The following is a 7431-nucleotide window of genomic DNA, read 5'->3' on the forward strand; positions in this document are numbered from 1 at the left end:
TTGTAAACTCAGTAGTATCTACTCAAATTTCAGCGTGTTTACTTATTTCGTTTCTTATATAGTCTACATAAAAATATCCAAAACATCTTACTCCGTAGTAATTTTAAAACGGAAGGAGTACCACTCGGCACATTCTAATCCAACTAGTCTAATCTATATGTTGTATCGAAACCTATGTTTTCACAAGGATTCGGAGATCCAACCGTTGACAGCTATATATACCAGCGCTAAAGTTGAGTGTTACGTGTAAATAAACCAACAAGACAAGTAGATGTTGTTGTCGAATTAGCGATTGCATGAGGGAAATTATAGCTACTAGATTTTAGATGTGCGCCTTGGCGCACGATCCCGTGGAATCCGCACTGATTTACATTTTGTATAATAATAGTGTAAAATATTAATTCATCTTTTAGCTTTTAAAAAACAAAGTGGATATCATGAAATTAGGATAAAACAAACAAAATCACGAACAAAGTAGCACATGCTTATGTACATTCATGAATAGAGGAATATTTTGGGGCTTGCCTTGGCTCGCGGTTTTGATAAAAAAGTTTGTAAAATATTGTATTAAGTAATGTTACATGGGCTAGATCACTGATGTACCAACTTAAAATAATACAAAATGGAATGTTGCAAAATTAAAGGATAAACGGGCAACTGTGAAAGCGACACCACAACAACCAGCAATTTTCTCTTCTCAAACCCTCTTTGCTGAACTATACCGCAACAACATACATGCCTTGTTGTCTATTTTTTTTTTCTGATCAAACAGAAACCACACGTGAACATCAAAACACATCCTGCAATGCTACAACATATGAAAGCAAAGTAGATGATATATTTTTCAGTGTTCACCAGGCTGGCACTGGCTACATCATTGATTTTTTACCATGAGGCTATTAACTTATAATGCAAAGCTGAATTGCTGATGGTGAGACCAAACGTGCCACGTTGAACTTGAGGAGAGAACCTACATTTCTCAGCAGTACAAAAGTTTCAGCAAATGTGCACACAGGAAATAGAGAAGTACTCGACTACATGAAAATAGGGTATAGTTATTTACCTTCAGCAACAGTGGAAATAAATCTTTGATGTAAGAAAATCACTGAAGAGAAAGGCCTGCACATAAGGGCGACATGATAAAAATTAAATAAAATCTATGTCGTCACCTGCAATTTATCACCTCTGAGAATAAATATTTTGTCTAGCCAGTTTCTTCTCAGAATCCGAAACTCTTTAATTAGCTTTAAATTCATGGATATGAGCATATGTATCCTGTGAATGATTAAAAGATGTCAAATATGATCGTCAATTTGGAATTTCAGTTCTAGAACATGTAAAAAAGGAAATCTAAAGCATATTCATAACTTAATCATATTACTACGAAAAACTTATCTTACAGATAACTACGACTGTAGACTATTTGGTCCATTCCTTGTAACATATTTAAAGATGGTCTTACAGCATCAAGAGCAGTTTCATGACATTCTCTGACGTGCACTTCCATTGTCACAATAAATGATAGAGAGGGCTAAGAAATATACAGGTAGTGTTCCAGTTTGGTACCCAAATTTTAATGCTATGAAGTGAAACTGATAAAAATGCTAAGTTAAGTAATATGATTTCCTCTCTTAGAACTGGAACCTGCAAGTTCCAGATCCTCATCTTGCCCATTCCCTCCCTGATAAACCAATCAAACAAGCACCAATACAGAAGGACGATGGATGAAACTTAATATATAACAGGAAATTCAAAAGTCTCAAGCAGGAACCTTCATAGTCTCTCCCGTAGCCATTGCATACATATAAATGTGTATAGCCATAATTAGTTTCTTTATGTGAAGTCTGAAAGCTATCTTCTGATTCCCATGATGGCAATTCAGTTTAAGACATCAGCCCACTATGCAGCACACGAAAACATAAAAAATTTCTAAATAAAATGCAATAATATGCGCTAACTTGTGACCATCATTACACAATAAAGTAACTTGATGCCATGAGAACTACCTAATAAGTTGATGTGACTCCACAAGCTTTGTAATCCATATTGTTGAAAATTACTTACTCTAAGAAGAAGCTGCAGCAGAAATATACAAATATTAGGTTTGGGGAAGAAAACGTTAAAAAGCATCCCATGTGAACTTGAAAGTGAATTAGAAATATTAGCTCTATTTCTCTCTCATGCATCTGTCCTAAAAATCAAATTGTTCAAAGAAAAGTTAAGCACTCATATTCCTGCGGTATGTTTGCAAGGAACATGACATTGATATGCAGCATCTATTATTTTCAAGGGAACAATACTCTCAAAATTGAGGCTTCTGGAACCTATAGTAGTTTGAGGCTCAGTTCATCCAAGCCACCTATAGTAGTTTGAGGCTCGGTAACCTACTCCCAAAATTAATTGTATATTTTGAGGCTTCTGTAACCTACTTCATCCAAGCCAACAATAGTAGTTTGAGGCTCAGTTCTTATGAGTGAAGTTTATTGTTATTATCTGATATAAGATTATTATCTGGCATTTAGAGTCCACCCATTCTTATCTTTATTCAATTAATGAATCTCTGATGATACATTTGCCCTTCCGGATGTGCCAGTTTGCCAATAGACAACCAATCTGGCGGTTTTGGAAGCAAAACCATTGGAAAAATTAGACCAAAAATACAACAGTCTACCTTCCTTTTTTCCAAAATAAAGACATCCCCAATAGTCTACCTTCCTAAGAAGGTAACTATAATTTTGTAATGGGAAGCACAAAAAAAGTCCTCTGCACCAGGAAAAGCCATGAGAGATAAATGCCGAACAGTGGATAAAGCTCATCGTTGAAGAGAAGACATCTTACCTTCCGGGTGAAGCATTCAAATATAAAATATCAAGGATGCAGGGCATCTTCTGAATCCTGCAAGGCATTTGCAAATATAGGAGTTAATACATAGTTATAGTCCTGCATATTTAGCTAACGTAGTTAGTTACTCTCAACTCCAGTTACCAGATCTGATTCCTATGACTTTTAATTTGACACTAGGCTTCCAAAAACTCGAGGTTGCTGCATTTGTTGGTGCATAATGAACACTCCCTTCTCTGCATCATGATTGAATAAAACAACATGAAAACAGAGTAATCAAACTGAAACTACATTGGATAATTCACCTTTAAGGCACTAGCAAAATAGCCTAGTTCTGCAATGGCCCGGATAGCATGACATCCCCTCACATTAAGACTGCATCTGATGACAGTAAAGATCGATATAAGCTATAATACTTGAGACAAAGAAAACACAGTTTGGTAGAGGAATTAATTTGGTCCCTACTTTTCAGACACATCAAGAAGGATAATACTTGAGACCATGCGAGACGAAGATCGATAAGCCAAACTGAAAAGAAACAGCAACCATAGTGTAAATGCCCTATAGACTGCAAGAAGAACACAGTAACTACTAACCACTCCACTAAAACAAAAAAAAAACAAATTGCTATTTGGATGCAAATGAATACCAAAAAGAATAAGATGATTCCTTTATATATATATATAGCAGTAGAAAAAACTGAACATTACAGGAGCAACTTGCTCAGGCCATGGATACAACTTAAATATAGACCTTCACAGTTTGTTGCAGAGCAAAGGAAAAGCTGGTGGAAAATTACCCTCCTATTTTTTAAACATGGTAGAAAGAAATAAACCAACAAACAAATGCTTTATCTGCGAGCTTATAAACTATTTGAGGTATCCTAATCGTAGACGCGGTAAATTAACTAATACATAGCAAGAACATTTTAATTTTCTGCATAGTACGATAGTACAACCTGAATAGCACATAAGCCAAGCAGTACTAAAGTATAGCCCTATAGGTGCAAACACAAAACATGCACTACTACTTACTTGGGGAACGTGTAACATCATATAAACAGAATTCAGATAACTATGCTAGTTGATTTTAGCTGCTCAAGATAATTATAACTTCCCAGAATAGACATAGGAATAACGTGACATCTTTTTATCATCCTTGTTGTAAGCTTACCTTATTAAGGAATAGTCCTAGGTAAAGTGCAATATGAATGGACTACTATTTAACCGCTTGAACGGTACACGAACATACACATTTTCTTCAATGAACACGCGTACATGCGGGAGGGATGCAAAGTAGGTATCAGACTTAGGGTGCAAAATTAATGCTGAAGAGCATCTGCAAATAGCCGCCATGTCAAGCAGTTTTGGTGAATAAGATCATAAGAACTTGAACACTTCTAAAATTTGGAGACTTATACGAGCTGCTGCACTTTCAATAAAAGACCTGCAAGCAGACCTAAAGAAATTAGCTTCCGACTAATATGAGGTACTTCACTATCAAAAGAAGAATATGAGACATGCAAGAAGAATAAAAGAAATCGGCTTGCAACTTATATAAGCTACTGCATTTTCAATAACAGAATAACAGGGGAGTCTAGAATCGCATAATATTGATGCACTCACAGCATCTGATGCAAACAAAATCGAACACCAATTGCGCTCAGGGCATCCTATGCAAATAAATTGGAATACCAATGAATTCCATGCATCTCAATGAGGCTGGGCAGAAACTCCAAGCCAGCAATAATTTGTATTCTTACACATAGCATTATTAAGAGCGAAAAAGACATGGAAAATCAACAGTCCAACGTGCACAATCAAACTCTTCTTTGTCTTGGAAGGATGATTTTATTCTCATTTTAGCTCCTTAGAAGTTAGAACCAGCACTATATAGGGCAGCGAAACAAATGAGGTTTCTTCCTGACTCATACAAAGAATTTTAGCTTAGTGCAACACCGTATCATGTAATATTATTTTCTAACCATTAGGATTCTTTTCTACTGCTTTCCATAGTTACACTCTGCACCATACTAAGCTTTCAAGACCAAGTTAGACATAGGTATATCATAGTAGCTTTCTTACAATAGAATCGAGAGACAACATTTCAGTTTAAATGAGCATAGACCAATTCAAATTGCAGACGAAGAAAAATGACAGCAACATTATTATTCATAAATCCCAAGGAGAACATGATTTTGGTGCTATGTTCTCAAGTCCCAAACACTGCAGCATTACTACGAAAAGAACACACATAAACTGAAAAGCAAACGGTAGGCAAAAGAAGCAAGGTAACTGAGGGAACGTACCTAATAATGAAAGAGCGACACCAACCAGCGCAAGTCATCGGATATTATAAGAACCAAACATTTAGCATCTTGAAATTGTTCCGCCAGTAGAAAATTCAGTGCCCAATCTCGCCCCAACCATGACTCAATTTCATTTTGTGTTAGTTGTTTGTTCACTGCTCCATCACCTCTCCGCATGCGCATCTCCGCGTTCAGCGCTCCATCACCTCTCATTAAACTTGGTGAGCTTCGGCGGCTGCAAAATAGCAAGAAGGATAAGCTTGTTAATGTAAAAACTGGAATATATGACAAAGTGTACCGCATAAAACTAAGGCAGAATGAACTGGACAGCATAAGATTCAGATGCTTTGCTAGCCAAATCATTAGTGGAAAAACAGTTGAGCTCAGTTCAGTATTGATTATAAGTTAAAATGTTTAGCAATTTAGTGAAGATTAACATTGGAGGATATCCGGAAGTATATAAATGGGTAACAGTGAAGATTATACCTCAGAGTAATCATGGATAAAATATGCATTGCTTAATGCCTCAACAATTTGTCAAAACAAAATGTGCAAGCCATAGGTCCATCGTCTGTCTGATGTACAAAAGCTTCAGGTGATCAATCACCGCTATAACAACATTGCAGGTCTAATTCTTTGCACACAATCCTGAAACATGCAACAATGGAAAATATGCCTTAATGAGCTCTGAATGCATGGATCCTTTGAATACGTACACGGTAATTACAACAATGAAGAATATTCAGTTGGGGGAAGAGAAAAACTCACTGCGCCGACCTCTCCCGTGGTGCAGCGGCGGCTCTTCCTCTGCTGCGGCTTGGCGGCGGCCTAGCGGCGGATCGAGCTCCTCTCCGCTGAAGACGATGGCGCCGCAGCATCCGCCTCGCCGGCCTGAGGACCGGACGATCCGCGCTCCACCCCGCTGAGGAAGCGCCCCTGGTGGCGTCTCCTGCTCCTCCTACTGCAGCGTGCTCCACCTGCTGAGCCCAAGGAAGAAGCAGGCCGGAGGAGAGGAGGAGGAGAGGCGCGCAGCGGCCGGGAAGAGGAGAGACGCGCGTCGTCCTCCCTCCAGCTGAGCCTAGGGAGGAGGCACGCCGGAGGTGAGGAGACACGGCACACGGCAGCGGCAGGAAGAGCTCGTTGACGGCAGCCAGCAGAGCACCACGAAAGCTCGAGCTCCATGGAGGAGGCCGGCCGACGAGGTGAGGACACGGGGCTAGGAGGAGAAGGTGGGTGGCGGCCAGGGAGGTGGAGCAGCGCCGCCGGGCACGGGGGAGGAGGACGCATGGGGATTGGGCGTGGCGGCTGGGATTGGGTGAGTGGGGAGAAGCCTCTAGGGTTTTCACCGTGGGATGTCTCTTTTATAGTATGATGCGGTGAAAAAACTGGACGGCTGAGATACACTGAAGTAAAGATCCGATGGCTCACGTGCGAGGTTCGCTGTGAAGCCCCCATGGGGGGGCAGCTATTATACCTTCCAATGAGTAGAAAGAAGACTGACACGCGCACACACATGTCCAGGCCCCTGCACAACCATGTATGTTTATTACACCCACATGTGTATACTGTAGATCACCGGGCAGAAGAGTGGGCTAGAAAACATCACCCACCCGCTAGCATGCATCTATACCTAATAATAAAGGGAGGATTGTTTCCGTCGTCCAACATTTTTTTGGACCGTTTTACCCTCCCACCAAAACGTATAATACACACATGTGACATCATCAAAATAACGTTTCGTTCGGTTCGATTTTTTCTGTCCGCCTGGCCGAATAAGGCAGCAGTCGCGAGTCAGGACTCGCTCGCTGGCTGACGGCGGCCTCCACCATCCCAACCCCCCTCCCACCAGCGAGCTTCCGCGCTCGGTACGAGGTTCAGAGGAAGAGGTACGGGAGTCCACCACTGCCATGGCCCTCTAATTCTAGATCCGCGGTGGCCGCGGTGCAGAGAGCCGCCACGCCCCGAGACCTTCTTCCATATCCGTCGCGTGCGCAGAATTCAACTCCGCTCGCACGCCATTGGAGTACATGAAAACATGTACTGCTCGACTGCAGTGTTGCTCATGTGATTTTCTCTGCTAGATTGCACCGTCGCTAATGTAAATCGGCAGGTGGCCGCTCTTCCCCGTTCCCGCTCGACGCCGTGAGTCTGAACCTTGAACTGCGCAAGGAGTTGCAGCTGTGAGGCACCTCGTGCCAGCAGGAAGGTCTTAGCCTCGGGGTGCTGTAGGTCGGCGGCGACGTCGCACGAGCTGGAGTTGGGCTGGGCGGCGGAGGAGGTCG

The 7431-nt window shown here is 41.2% G+C and overlaps 1 long non-coding RNA gene across 7 annotated transcripts; it reads right to left on the reverse strand.

Moving 5' to 3' along the window:
• Nucleotides 1-660: 660 nt before the first annotated feature.
• Nucleotides 661-6626, reverse strand: LOC127295220 (uncharacterized). Of its 7 annotated transcripts, none has more exons than XR_011743220.1 (10): nt 5918-6626; nt 5636-5797; nt 5150-5384; nt 4119-4287; nt 3307-3369; nt 3147-3222; nt 2986-3077; nt 2839-2895; nt 1064-2076; nt 661-970 (listed from the first exon to the last, which is right to left on the reverse strand). It is a non-coding gene; the product is annotated as an uncharacterized lncRNA (long non-coding RNA). The 7 variants fall into 7 exon arrangements; XR_011743219.1 differs by having other exon boundaries at nt 4093-4287; XR_011743218.1 differs by having other exon boundaries at nt 4015-4287.
• Nucleotides 6627-7431: the final 805 nt, after the last annotated feature.

This window comes from Lolium perenne, chromosome 4, assembly GCF_019359855.2.
Source record: "Lolium perenne isolate Kyuss_39 chromosome 4, Kyuss_2.0, whole genome shotgun sequence".
NCBI lineage: Eukaryota > Viridiplantae > Streptophyta > Magnoliopsida > Poales > Poaceae > Lolium > Lolium perenne.